This window comes from Phalacrocorax aristotelis, chromosome W, assembly GCF_949628215.1.
Source record: "Phalacrocorax aristotelis chromosome W, bGulAri2.1, whole genome shotgun sequence".
Classification (NCBI taxonomy): domain Eukaryota; kingdom Metazoa; phylum Chordata; class Aves; order Suliformes; family Phalacrocoracidae; genus Phalacrocorax; species Phalacrocorax aristotelis.
The window spans coordinates 10,753,454-10,767,407 of NC_134310.1; the positions used below are offsets into that span (position 1 = coordinate 10,753,454).

Sequence of the window (13,954 nt, forward strand, 5' to 3'; positions counted from 1 at the left end):
TAAGCAGGTATTCTTTATTGCAGTGCTGGACACACAGGGGATCACTCCTCCCGATGTGCGCATCTGCACAGGGTTAGTTGCATAATTTACACAAGCATTACTTGCATATTAATTAGTCTTCTGAGAAAAAGATATACATATTCATTATTTCTCAAGAACTCATTATCATATGCAAATGAACTTTGCGCATGCCTGTTGGTGTCTCTGGGTGGTCGTCAGGGGTCTCTGGATGAAGGATACACTCTTCCTCACTGTGTCCGCTAGTTACCTTTTGCTTTCGCGCAGACTTGGTTCTGATATCACGTATATACTGTCCTTGAGGGATAGTCTGTTCTGGTTTAGTGTTTGCTCTGCAGTTCCTTATCTTTATGGTTCTGTACATCTGCTTTTCTAAGGTCAAATATTGTCATCGTCAATTTTGTTTAGGTGCTTCTTGTCTTGAAGCCTTTCTGACTCCCCCAAAGCAACAAGTTTTAGTCACAACAGCTCTAACTGTATCAGTGGTAACCCATAAAGCTAGCACACTGCACCGAGAAAGTACAAGGCATTTATACAGTTAAATGTGTCAGTCACAGCTAATATTCACACACCTCAGCTAATAATTGGTTAATCTCTTTCTCACTTAGATGTAAAGATACAGCTCACTTTTAATTTACCACCCATGCTCAGAGAGTAAGAGACTTATTAAAGGGGGGGTGGTTCCTGGCCTATGGGCCTGATTTTTAGTATTATAATGAGGATAGTTCCCCTAATGGGCACTTTATTTTAGTTCTTATCAACATCCCAATTAGTTGTCCTCCTTGATTATACACTTTATCTCCCAGTTCTTAGTGTCTTCTGAAGGCAGGATGTTTGCTTTGATCAGTCTCTCAGCTCTCCTCAAGGATATAGTCATAAAACAAGTGCTTCCCTATCTCTCAGTTCCCTGGCTGTCATCTTCTGTTTTGCTAAGCTCACATAGTTTATTGTTATGGCTTAGCAGAAAATTAAAAAAATTCCATTTTTTTCAGGATATCAGCACCATGACCCTAGAGAAGCAGAGAATCACCTGTGATATGGGGGGTTAAGGGGAAACAGGATGAGAAAAGTAAACTGAAGAGCATTGCCCTAGTGGCAGCATGCAGAATGAAGTGGGTCCAGAGAAGGAACAGAAGTGAAGCAGGTTGCATTGTAAGGAAAGGCATATGTGTGGAAGGGTAGGGGTCTATGAGAAACATCACTGGAAGGAAAGGCTGGTACAAGGCAGCTGGTAATAATGCACACGCTGGTTGTGCATGTGCTGAGTCCAGCAGGCCAAGTGTATACAGCAGTTACACAAAATGTTCAGCTTTGCTGATGAGGGCGGTACAGCTGCTGCTATAGTCTCATCTACTTTAAATGGCAGCAGTTAACAAATACCCCATTCATCAGCGGCTCTTCACTGCCATTTTCTGATGGAAAAATGAGTGGAGAAGGCAACAAGCAGCGAGCACAAAGCAGAACTTCCCGTTCACTCTAAACTGCTTCCAAGTAGCAAGAAACAAGCAGAGCAGAAAAGCAAAACAAACCACTGAATGGAGATCCCTGCACAAAACCCCCCTTTATCTTAGTTGCTAATCGGATGTGACGTCGGGATGTCGTTGAGCACGATCCACGCGGGAGACAGATATGACCACACCCCCTCTTTTCTCCTCCCTCCCACTAGGGTTTCAGCCTGGTGGTTGCTATCCATTTGAACAATCAGCCACTACTACAGGTTCTCTCCCTGCCCGCTCCGATGTAGCGTGATCTTGCATCCATGGCTATTCCATTGTCATACTACTGCCACTTTGCTTGTTGGGGATAGAATGCGCCCTCGCACTCCCTTAGCGAGGTAGAGTTGTTAATACATCCCTCCCAACCTTTTCTTTCCCCCTTGAGGAAACGGATCCCCCTCCCCTCCGGCCCTAGAAGCTGTCTGTCATACAGAAGGCCCTGCCTCTTCCGGGTCTCTTCGGCTGGGCCACTGCCTCCTCCTCTCTCGCTTGTTCTCTCTCTTTTGTGAGTTATAGCAACTGTTGCCTTGTGAATCAAGCGCCATAGTCACCGTAGTCCTGGTGACTGTTGCTCATCAACAAAACCGGTCTTCCGCTGCTTTCCGTCTCCTTCCTCATCGTCACCTACAACAGCCACCACCAGCGAGAACAACACAGCTTTTCACAGTTCAGGTGAATGTAACTGCTTTGTACACGCTTACAATCCCGTCTTTCTATCCCTTTCTTCTCCTCTGCCTCCGCCCCAACCTTTACTTCCTCCCTCCTTATAGCATCCAGGCTGGGACTGTTCTATTGGGCTTCACTATTGATGGAGGGGGGAGGGGGGAGGGGGGAGGGTTTTCCTCTTCTTCAGCCTTTCTTCCCTCCCATTTTGTAATATGGGAAGAGACATAATTTCTAAAGGGGAAAAAGTGATGTAAATTGTTTATTATGAAGGGTATTTATATTTTTTTTTTGTTGGAAGTTGTTATCTGATATGCTGTAGTACTTGTAATGTTCCAAAGTATCTTTTATATTGATAGGGAAGGCCAGTGGGTAACACAGCAGAGGGATTAGAGATCCTTTAAAACTGTCTTCAAGGTGTGATTAGTAGTTAATAATAGAGGTTGAAGGGCTAATTGGTATTATATAAAATCCTTCAGTGTAATTAGCGATCATTTCCATAAACAAAGTTATCTGGTTGCAAGTATAATTTAATTTTATGGCTGTACTTCTGAATTCCCAACTTCCTGTTCTCATCAACTAACATTTTAATTTTATTTTAAAAATGTATTAGTTCTACCTGGAATATTCGACTGTATTATTTTTCATGTACTGATTCAGAGCCTTTTTGAATTCTCCAGCTTATACTACTTGTAGAATTTAACCTGCTAGTATAGAAACCACTAAGTTTTCAGTAAACTCAAAGGAGTTGTGCATATTTAGAGCACATAATGCTGTGTGTTTGTTTTGCTTTCTTAGAAACACGTTTCTGAAGAGCTAAAGAAGTCTTTAATGTATCGTTACATAGGAATAAGAACCATCTACCTGGGTTTGTTTCCTTAAGGTGGTCCAACCATGCCATGTTGTTGATCCCTATGGTTTCCTGTTGTCATTCAGTTTCAGTATCGAGTTGTATTATCTCAGTAGATGTTCAAAAATAGTTTCATAGTCTTTTAATTCTAGCTTATACTGTCTTACAAAAAATGTACACACTATCTTATAAACAGTGTCTTTCTGCTGCCTAATAAAAGTGCTATGTAGAAAACCAATGACAGAATGTATCTACTGTGGATTTTAACCTATTTTAAAATTAATTTAAAAGAAGAAAAACGCTAATACTGTGTAAGTATCTAGTTCTTCATAACCCCTTAGCCAGTGTTTTTTTCACTGATTCTTAACGTAAATCCCATGTGTATTTCCTGTATAATTGCTTTATTTTAATTTACTCTAGTTTCTTTCTCTCTAACATTTACTACCATGACAAAATGTTTAGTTGCCTCTTACACCCATACTTACATGGTACAAAACAGGGATATTTTTGTCTCCAGTGGTTCCTTTTTGTTTTGTTTTATCACGTTATCACTTCTTTTGAATTAAACCTAATTTTGAGCTAACTAAAGTAATATTGTATTAGGATAATAATTATTATTTTTTTAGAATTACTGTTTACTAACATGCAGATACAAACCTGTGAAATGGAAGGCAAAATGCTAGATTTTTAAAGGGATATTTGGAATTCAGATTATGGGGTAATCTAAAGAACATCCTTGGAACATTTTGCTCATTTTGTTTCTAGATAAGAAGTTAAACTAAACGTCAGTCTTTAAATCTTTTTTTTGTGTCAATGTTTGCTTTGCTTTTGAAATTTATATTTTAGTCCTACGTTGTTTTTTTATTATTGCTGATAGTTTTATCTGTCCATGTACATTTTATAATTGTTTTCTGTATTTGCTGGCACTCAGTTTCAATCTTTATTAATTTCCTCAATATGGTTCCTTTTTGGTGAATTGTTTTCTATCCACTGTTCTTTCCTTTTCCTTGTTAGATGCTTTGCTTCCACACAGTTTAATGTTTCACAGTTTACTTGAGGTAGTGGGATGTGGCAAGGCTGGGAAGCATTGTATATCAGACATCTCTGAAGTATATCCAGCTGAGCTGCAGGGATAGCCTACAGTTACTCTTTTGTTAATCTGTTTTCTTTTGGGGTGTAAATGTTACCTGCTTCATCTCAATACACACAAAATTGACATTTAAAATTTATTTTGAAGAAGACTCCTTCAGCCAGTTGCAAATGACTAGAAAGAATTCTTATTCAATAGTTCAGGATCTATTTTTCACACCAGCAACCTGAAGATTGGTTAAATCAATCGTCTTCAAACATGTGAAAATAATAATGTTAAGGAGTTTGCCATTTTGTCAAGTAGAAGAATCTGAGAAAGCTTTAAAATTATTTTTTAGATGATAGTTTCTAAACTATCTGTAAGTGTGCTCAGTTGACATCTGCTTAGATTTTTGCAGAACATATTAAAGCCTGCCCCCTTTGTGATATAGTAGTGCTTCTGTGCCTGGCTTGACATCTCTGGTATGATAACCCTTTACCACATTAAGTAGCTGTTTTTGAGAGGTGTTGTGTTTTTTTTAAAGTATCTATGTGAAAATATATGAAAATATATATGCTATATATTTTATATATATGTATCTATGTATACCTTTTCTTTTTTTTTTTTTTTTAATGCCCTATTCTTGGAATTGCAGAGAAGTTAAAGATACACCAAAATGAAAACATATTTATGCTGGAAAATGTTAAAAAAATCTTAAGTGTAGATGGTGATATTTCACTTCAGGTAGATCTTTATATTTGTACATGTGAAACAGCTGTTTAGAGAGAACGAGCATCTGCATATGTGTCAAAGCCTGCTCTACCTACTTGCATCAAGTACTTAAGTTTGATGCTGAGGAGTGAGGGAGGGAGAAGGAATTCAAGTGGAAAAGACTAAAGGGAGCATTAAACTTGGACATTTTGTACTGTAGAAGCATGTTAGTCTCACAGATGAGGGAGATACTCCATAATAGTGGAGGGGGAGTGCTGGTTTAATCTCAGTAACCTGGTTCTGGTTTGAATTTCTTAATGTAAGGAAAACTTATTCAACCAAGCTGTCTCACTAAACTTAACAGATTGAAGTTCTATCCTGTTTTGTATAAACAAACCTATATGTCTGCAGAAGTTTCATTTACTGTAGTTACATTCAAGGGACTATCTTACGGTACTAATAAAGGGTTACATATGGAACAGCTGAAGTTGGACAGTATTGCAACTGCTCTTTGCTGAAGTCCCTCCTGTCTCTAGTACATCCTTGAGTAACACAGAGGAAAACACTTGCTCTCAGTAGAAACTAGACCTAACAAAAATCAAGACTGTAAAATGTAGTTCAGATAATCATTAGCTAGTTTAAGTACACTATTTTTACAGTATAATATGTCTAGATGTCTTTAACTGTAGCTGTGTAGATTTTAGACTATTTTCCATCACTTATGAGATCACAGTCAATAGGGTAGCTTTTAATGTTGCAGTGACTTGTCCTTGAAAGTAATTAAAAGTAGCAATTACTGTACTTATTAAGCCTCTATATTTATCTTCTTGCCTGCATTGATGGAAATGGGTGCTTGATTATGGATTCTGAGTTGCTACTGTGCTCTTTACAAGGCTAAATTCTAAAAGTGCAGGTGAGGCAACTTCTCTATGGTTTGTCTTATAAGCCCATTATCCTAATGTAGGCAAAAAAAAAAAGTTTGGTTTTGCTTTAGGAAAAACATTGCAAGCTTATGAATTTGTTACTGAAAAACACGGTAAAATCAGAAACAACTCTTTAACACTATTTTAGTATTAAAGAGCAGGCATTCTTTATTCACGGTGCCGGATGCACGGGGGATCGCTCCTCCTAACGTGCATACCTTACACACCTTTCCCATACAATTTATAGATCAAAATTTTACATATTCATGCACATTCATTATTGTCCTTTCTACTGATTGGTACAAACTTGCTCGTTTTATATGTAAATTACTGCGCAGGCTCAGTTGTCCTCTTCCATTGTTCTCTTTTGAGTAGGTGGTATTACTTGGGTTGGTGGTCCATGAGTCGGTGGTCACGATCTCCCCCTGCTGGAATTACCTTTTACCTACTTGGTTCTTAATCTTGGCAGTCTTGGCCAGTTTTCTCACTCCTCTACACGAAACCACATTTTGTCATCCTTCTCTGACAGAAGCACATTGTCTATTGTTTCGTTCACATTAATGATTACCTAGGGACTAAAATACAGATCAACAGATACACTGATTCGTACACTCCATGTTCCCATAATATAACAACATCCCTGGTTGATTAATTTCATCACTTTGGTTACATTTCCCCCCTTTGGAAGTTTTGAAATAATAATTTTTTCCAGTACTTCCATCTTAGATCAATAATATTCCACTATATCAGTTTAGTGTTTGGTTCATCCTCTCAAATTTTTTACTTGATTGTGGTCTCCAGGGTGTATGCAGGTCCCATTTTATACCCAAAATTTTATTAATTTGTTTAACTACATCTGCAAAAAAATGTGGTCCTCTATCAGAGGACATTCCCATTGGCACTCTAAATCTTGGTATTTCTTTCAGCAATATTTTAACTACTTCTCTAACTTTGTTGGTGCAACAAGAGAAAGCTTCTGGCCATCTAGAAAATTTGTCAATCAGCACAAACAAATACTTATATCTATTTTGTCTGGGTAACTCAGAAAACTTAATTTGCTAATAATCTCCGGGAGAATGTTTTGTTTTGTTATTCCTAAAGGTGGTTTCTTTTGTTTCAGGGGATTATTTCTAGGACAGATTGGACACTTAGTTATTATGGATTTAACTATTCTTGTCATGTCTACACACACTACAGATGTTTTTAAACTCGAAACTATAGCATCTACACCCCAATGTGTTTGCTCATGCTTTTCTTTTGCAAGTTCTGTCATAACTTGTGGGGTTATTATTATCTTTTTTTTTGGTGTTATCTACTATCCTTCTGTATTTTGTGATGCTTCCAATTGTTTTGCTAATTGCTCATTTAGTTTATTATATATCGGTTTCAACTTTGGAATTTTTGTTTTACTGGTACTAGTGCAAGGATACCCTGTTTTGCAGTCCCCTTTGCAGCTTTATCTGCCAATCATTTACTTATGTTTACAGCCGTCTGACCGAATTGATGAGCTTTGCAGTGCTTTATTGCCACTTCTTTTGGTTTCTGCACATCTTCCAGAAGTTGGAGAATTTCTTCTTTATGCTTTATTGATGATCCTTGGGCTGATAGGAGTCCTTTTTCCTTCCAAATAGCTCCATGATCATGGATCACACCAAATGCGTATTTGGAATCAGTCTAAATATTTATCCTTCGTCCTTCTGCCATTCGCAGAGCCTGCTTCAATGCCACCAATACTGCTTTCTGTGCTGAGGTGTTTGCAGGCAGCATCCCTGACTCCATTACCTTGGTGGTGGTAATGACAGCACATCCGGCCATTTGCTTCTTTTCTTGTACAGAGCTTCTTCCATCTGTAAACAATTCCAGATCAGGATTTTCCAGAGGTTAATCTCTCAGGTCCGGTCTGCTGGAATAGACTTGTTCAATAGTTAGCAGGCAATCATGTTCTAAATTTCACGTTGGAATTTCTGCTGCTATCAGAATGTCATCCACATACTGTAACAATATGCCTCTCCCTTGGTTCTGTTGTTTTCTATATTTCTAATTCTTTTGCCAGCTGATTCTCAAATATCGTAGGGCTATTTTTAAAACCTTGTGGAAGTACAGTCCACGTTAGCTGTGTTTTTCGTCCTATGGTGGGGCTTTCCCATTCAAAAGCAAATATGCTTTGACTTATTTTATGTCCAGAGGTATGCAAAATAAGTCATCCTTCAAATCTAGTACAGTAAACCATTTATGCTCCTCTTTTAAAGAGGTCAGTAAAGTGTATGGATTAGCCACTACTGGATGTATATCTTGGACTATCTGATTTATAGCCCTGAAATCCTGAACTAGTTGATATTCCTTGCCTCCAGATTTCTTTACTGGCAATATAGGAGTATTATATTCTGATTCACATTCTACCAAAAGCCCATATTCTAAAAATTTTGTAATTATTCCCTCTAACCGTTTTTGAACATCCTACTTAATAGGATATTGTTTTTGTCTTACCAGCCTGGCTCCAGGTTTTAATGTTACTTTTACCAGCTCTGCCAATTTAGATCACCCTGGAACTCCACTCGTCCAAACCAAAGGAATTACTACATTTTCCACTTCTTTGGGAATCTGTTCCTCCCTGGAGGAATCCTGTAACATAAACACTCTCGCCTCTATGGCTTTTGATTCTGGTATTAGTAATTTAATCTCTCTATCTTTAAAAGTTATTTGAGCATCTAATTTACTTAATAGAACTTGTCCTAACAGAGGTAGCGGGCACGTTTTCCCAATTTAAACCTTAATGGCTCTAAAAAAGGCCAATTTTCTTTCTGCCCTGCCACACCAACATCATCTGCAGATTTATGACTAAATTTCCCTTTACATGTATTCAATACCGAATAAGTGGCTCTCATATCTATCAAAAATTCTATTTCTTCATTCCCTAGCTTCAAGGTAACCAGGGGTTCAGCTAGGGTTGATTCCCCTGGTCTCCTTCATGCCAAGCTACTTCAAGCATTTTTCCCAAATCTCTAGGTTCAAGTACTTCCAATTTCTGAAGTTTCTTTCTAATATCTGGGCTGATTGTCCCATGAATATAGAGGCCAATTGTATTGCTGCTTCTGTTTTCTGTTGTTGTTTTTTTTTTTTCCTGTGTCCAAATTAGTATATTTTCTGGCAGTTACCTTCAGTCTTTCCATAAAGGCTGAAGGGGACTCATTTAATTCTTGTCTCACTTCAAAAATGTTGACCAATTTATTGCTTTTGGCATTGCCTGTCTTACACCAAATAAAATCCATCTTTGATATCTAGTCAGCATTCCCCTGGGTCCCGGTTGATTAGGGTCCCACTCAGGATTTGTAGATGGAAAATTCTGATCCACTGTCCCCTGTAAATTCCTATTAGCATGTGCACTCTGCACCTGCCTTCTGGCTGTATTCAGTACCATTTTCTTGTCAGTTTCATCAAGCAAAGTATCCAATATCACAAGTAGAACAACACTTTTTCAAGTTCTCACCACATTTTCCTCCTTTCAAAACCAGTGCCATATAATTTTGGGGATATATCCCACACTGTTTCTGTCACTCTGGATGATTCCACAGTGTAAAGAATAAATCAACATAAGCCATTTCATTCTATTTTCCTTCTCTTTTACAAAATAACATTAATTGCAATGGTGTTATATTGCAATGCCCCATTTTCTGGCCATTTGTGCCCACCTTCCAATTGATACATTGGCCACCAGTGATTACAATATTCAATTAATTGTTTCCGAGTTAAAAGATCACCCCCCATATCTTTCCAATGTCTCAGAATACATCCCAACAGTGTCTTTTGTGGTATGGGTTTCTTACTTGAAAAAGTTCCCATCTTCCCAAGAGACTAGTGAGTGTGATCATGGTTTTTTGTTTGTTTGTTTTTTAACCTTTTTCTTTCCTCTTTTTTTTTTTTCTTTTTTGAAGCTCCCTCTGGGATTCCAACTCCCTGCTGGAACCCCTAAACCATGCGGGGACTCGAACCCCTAAACCTTGCCCAGGACCCTAGCCCAACCCTACAAGGCTTTCACCACACCTTATAGGCAGGCATTACCTTGGGGACTTGAACCCCATTGAGGGACCTCTCAGCCCAATTCTGTGTAGCTTTCACCGCGCCTTACAAGCAGGCTGGTGGGACTTGAACCCATGTTACGTTACCCCCTTAAAAGAATGCCTTATTACCTTTCTAGGGGACTTGCTTGGAGTTCTTCAGTCCGGGGATCAGAGGTTCTCCCTGAGAATCCCTTGGTGCCAGCTGGAGGTCCCATGATCCCGCGGATCCATTGAGATTCACAAGCGGAGTCCCACCTGGGTCGCCAAAAAACTCACTGAAATCGGGAATGAACCTCATAACACCAATGTAGTGTTAAAAGGCAGGCATTCTTTATTTGCGGCAGGGGATCGCTCCTCCTAATGTGCATACCGTCAGATCTCATTGTGCCAGTTAAGTACATGCTTCATATACATAGAGCAGCACCCATGTTTGGTTAACTTCATCACCCTGGTTACAATGGAATTAACCAACCATGGATGTTCTTGGTACTGTACTCTTATTTGTTCTGTCAAGCATAATTTGCATGTTTACTTGCTTGGAAAGATGAACAGGATAAACTGTGGTAAGAGCCTTAAAGTTGGCTCTTTATCTCAATTGACTGGGCTGTCAATTTGTGTTCTCAAAGAAAGGAACTTTATGTGCCTGTCTTTGAAGGAAGAAATCAAACCTCTTTCAGGCCTTGGCAGAAATAAAATGAAATGGGTGAAGTTCTTTCCCTGACTCTACATATTTGTAGAATGTTTTAGAAACATCTTCAGCTTATGAATATATAATCAGCTGTTATATAGGTAGGAGGGTTGTAGCATTTCCTTGTAGTGTTACAAGGAAATTATCAAATCAGTTTAAAGTTGTAATCGTTTCTTTTATGTAGTTAATTTGCAAAGAGATCCACTTCGATCCATCAGGGCCTAATAGGCCTAATAGAAATTAGAATAGGAATAGGAAATTCTAATTAAAATAATTCCAAATATATAGATTTTTCTCTCAAAACAAACTTTTTAAACTTAAATCATTCTCAAAGAAGGTATGGCTCTTAATTTTTTAAGAGATCCTTTTTTCTGAATTTTACAACAGTTACTCATTGCTGTTATGGAAGTAGAAATGCTAAGGCCTGAGTGGGCTTCTTGACTCAACTCTCACCCTGTCTCCTGAAACAATAATCACTGTGTAACCTTCATGATAAATCAGTCCCTGTGCTAAAGAAAGCAGACTCCAGACCGGCCTTGAGCAGTTCTGTGGCCTTGTGTATGTAACAGATATGAATAACTCGCATCCTGTTATCTGTCTTTTGCATAGCATCTCTAAGTGTATAAAACTTGTATCCACTTTACAGAGACAGAGTTCACATCAGCAGAGGCTGTTTCTCTGCTGCTCTGTGCTCTCTCCAATAGCTTCTGTTCTGACCTGATGTAAATTGTATTCCATTTTTTCCATGACAAATTTGGGGCCATGAGTCAGATTCATATACCCTGCTTCACCTGGGAGGACCGCAGACTGCTCCCTCCCAAAACCCCTTGGCACCACTCAGAAAGGTACAGGACCTTTTGAAATCCCTACTGGGACTTTGAGCAATGGTCATCTGTAGGCTCCTGTGGCATGCTGAGACTGCTGAATCCGAACTTTTGATAAAGGTCAGTTCAGACCTGTAATTCTGGTTCTAGTAAAATTTAGGAGAGGTAAGTAAGGAAAAGTCTGGATTGGTTTCTGGTATTAATATGGTATGAATGAATGAACCTGTGTGAATGGTGATTTTTGAGAGCTGGGCGTTGATTTCTGCTACCACTTAGAGGCAAACTCTTGGGGTATCCATTAGCCACCCAGGTTACCCTCTGCAAAGGGGTGATTAGCCCTAGCAGTTAAAGAGGAAGGATGTGAGCTCTTGGTGTGAGTGACCCCATTAACCCTTTTCTGTCTCTAGTTCTAGTATGAGCCTCCTTTGGTTTCATCATTGAGGAACCCAACCTCAGCCAGTATGGTAGGCTCAGGCTAGACACTGTGACCAGGAGGGCCCATTGTGTGACTCCTATCTTTCCCTTCAGTCTCTGGTTCTGGTTAGTTGCCTTGGGGGAGAAAACCATGGTTTATTGCTTTGAGGGGATTAAGTCAAAGCTCTGTCTTCTCTGGGATGCTCAAGCCTTTTCTCTTATTCCTCTTTGCCATGGATAGGCCTAGATTTGTACTCCCTCACTGAGAATCCAAGCGACATAAAGTCCCTCTGACTTTCCTTTGTTTCCTCTGAATAAGTGACAATGGGAACCAGATAATCAAAGGAAGTTCCACTGCCCTCAAAGGGAATACAGAGTATTATATGTATATGCAGTACTCTCCTAAAGCCTGCAGGTACTTAGGTAATTGGAATTTGGGAACAAAAACAATGATCCCTCAAAACAATTCAGTCTATAAGGTACCTTAACTTAGATAAAATAATTCACTTAAGGTGGGATGTATTTTTTAATTCGTGTGAGGAGGCTTCCAAAAGTAGAGACAGTCCCAGGCCAGAGGGTTGGGAGACTCAGGGAAAAAAAAAATTGAACAGCTAAAACCAAAGAAACAAAGAAAAAAACAACCAAACAAAAATACCCCGGCAGCTACCAAAAGAGAATGTGGCTTTTGCCTGAAAAGGTAAAATTGTACAAATGTCTATTGAAGTGGAACATGACTCAAATGTGGAATGCCTGTGGGACAAGTGTGTGTGTGTTTGGTGCGTTGATCTGGACCAGCCAGTGAATAAAAAACCCATGAAGCAGGTAAGAGGGCTAGGAATCCAGGCAGAGGTACTGAAAGGACAGAAAGGTCCATGCCAGTACTCAGGGGATCCACTAATATGCGTGTGCTTGTGAATCTAGACTGTCTCGTGTGTGTGCCTTCACTAGTGACCGTCAGTTTCTACCAGCCACAGAGGAGGAAGGGGACTTGGCTGTCTATGTTTTATGTGAGTCCTATATGTAGGTGCTGTTGAAGGCAGCAGCTTATCTGTGGCAGGCTGTGTGACTGGCTGTGTCAGAGGCCTGTGTGTGTCCTGTACATGGGTGGGGTATCTCTGGGAAACGAGCTCAGCTATGTTACTGGTTGAACCTGAAAATGGGAAAGCGGCAGCCATATCCCTCGGCCTGGGCAGAGACCCTGGGGTCCCGGGGATGCACAGAGCTGGGCTCCAGTGGCTAGGCAGGAGTAGTTCTGGGCAGCAGATGCTGGAAGAGGCTGCCACTCCTAACATCCTTTAACAGTTTTTTTAGTCAGAAGGGTCCAGTAAAGTTGTGAGTATTCTTGAGATTACATGTATATAATCCTTACGTGATGGAAGAGTAAGCCTTTGTTAATGTGTCTACAGCGATAAATTTGAAACCAACCTTCTAGAGAGTTATGCAGGCACCCAAACAGGACCCGTGCTAGTAAATTCTTTGGTTAATTAGAGCAATTGGATTGGGGGAAAAATTATGTTTACAGACCATTATTAGAAGGTGTAAATGGCTCAAACCGCAGGGCCTAGTGACCTGAATTTGTAGTTTGGGGGGGGGATGAGAAGAGATGCTTACCAGAGCATGTATAAGATCTCCTGTAAGCAATGGCTGACTTCCACCTATCAAATTGATAATGATATAGGCTATAAAGCAGGAGAAAATCTAACAGAATCAGGCTAAGGCTGAGCTCTCTACAATTTGAATTTTCAAATTTGTGAAGAGTAAGTTAGAAAAGTGAAACGCACAGTTCCAAAGGAATAGCCTCAACTTACAGAAATTTAAACCTGATGGTGTAACCAGGGTGATGAAGTTAACCAAACATGGATGCTGTTATACCATCCAACTGAACATTAAGTCTGGGGACAATCAGTGAATTCTTTAATCTGTATTTTAGTCATTAGTTAATCATGAATGCAAGAGATAAAGTGTTTCTATCAGAACCCCTCCTTTCAGACTCAAAGCCTAATTTTTAGGTCCCAAACCCTCACTCCTAGTGCTCAGGGTCCAAACCTCTGTTTTAAGGATTAAATTAAAGCCTCACTTTTAGGTAGCAATGATTCAGGGTATAAATGGTTGGGAGTTACTAATACAATCTAGTGTAGCTCAACTAATGCTGGGACCCAGAGCCAAAACTTAGCCAAGGTAATGAGGCAGCCAAAACAAGAACAGCCTGCACGATGACTAAACCTTGTTGCTTTAGGGGA

At 39.5% G+C, this 13,954-nt stretch overlaps 1 protein-coding gene across 1 annotated transcript in view; it reads left to right on the forward strand.

The window, feature by feature from the left end:
- Nucleotides 1-1,859: 1,859 nt before the first annotated feature.
- The window catches only part of LOC142049488 (transcription factor RFX3-like), a 257,779-nt gene continuing 245,684 nt past the window's right edge, over nt 1,860-13,954 (forward strand). Inside the window, exon 1 of the mRNA XM_075077249.1 lies at nt 1,860-2,186. The gene's annotated coding sequence lies outside the window, so the exon portion shown is untranslated. The remainder of the gene's footprint in view (nt 2,187-13,954) is intronic.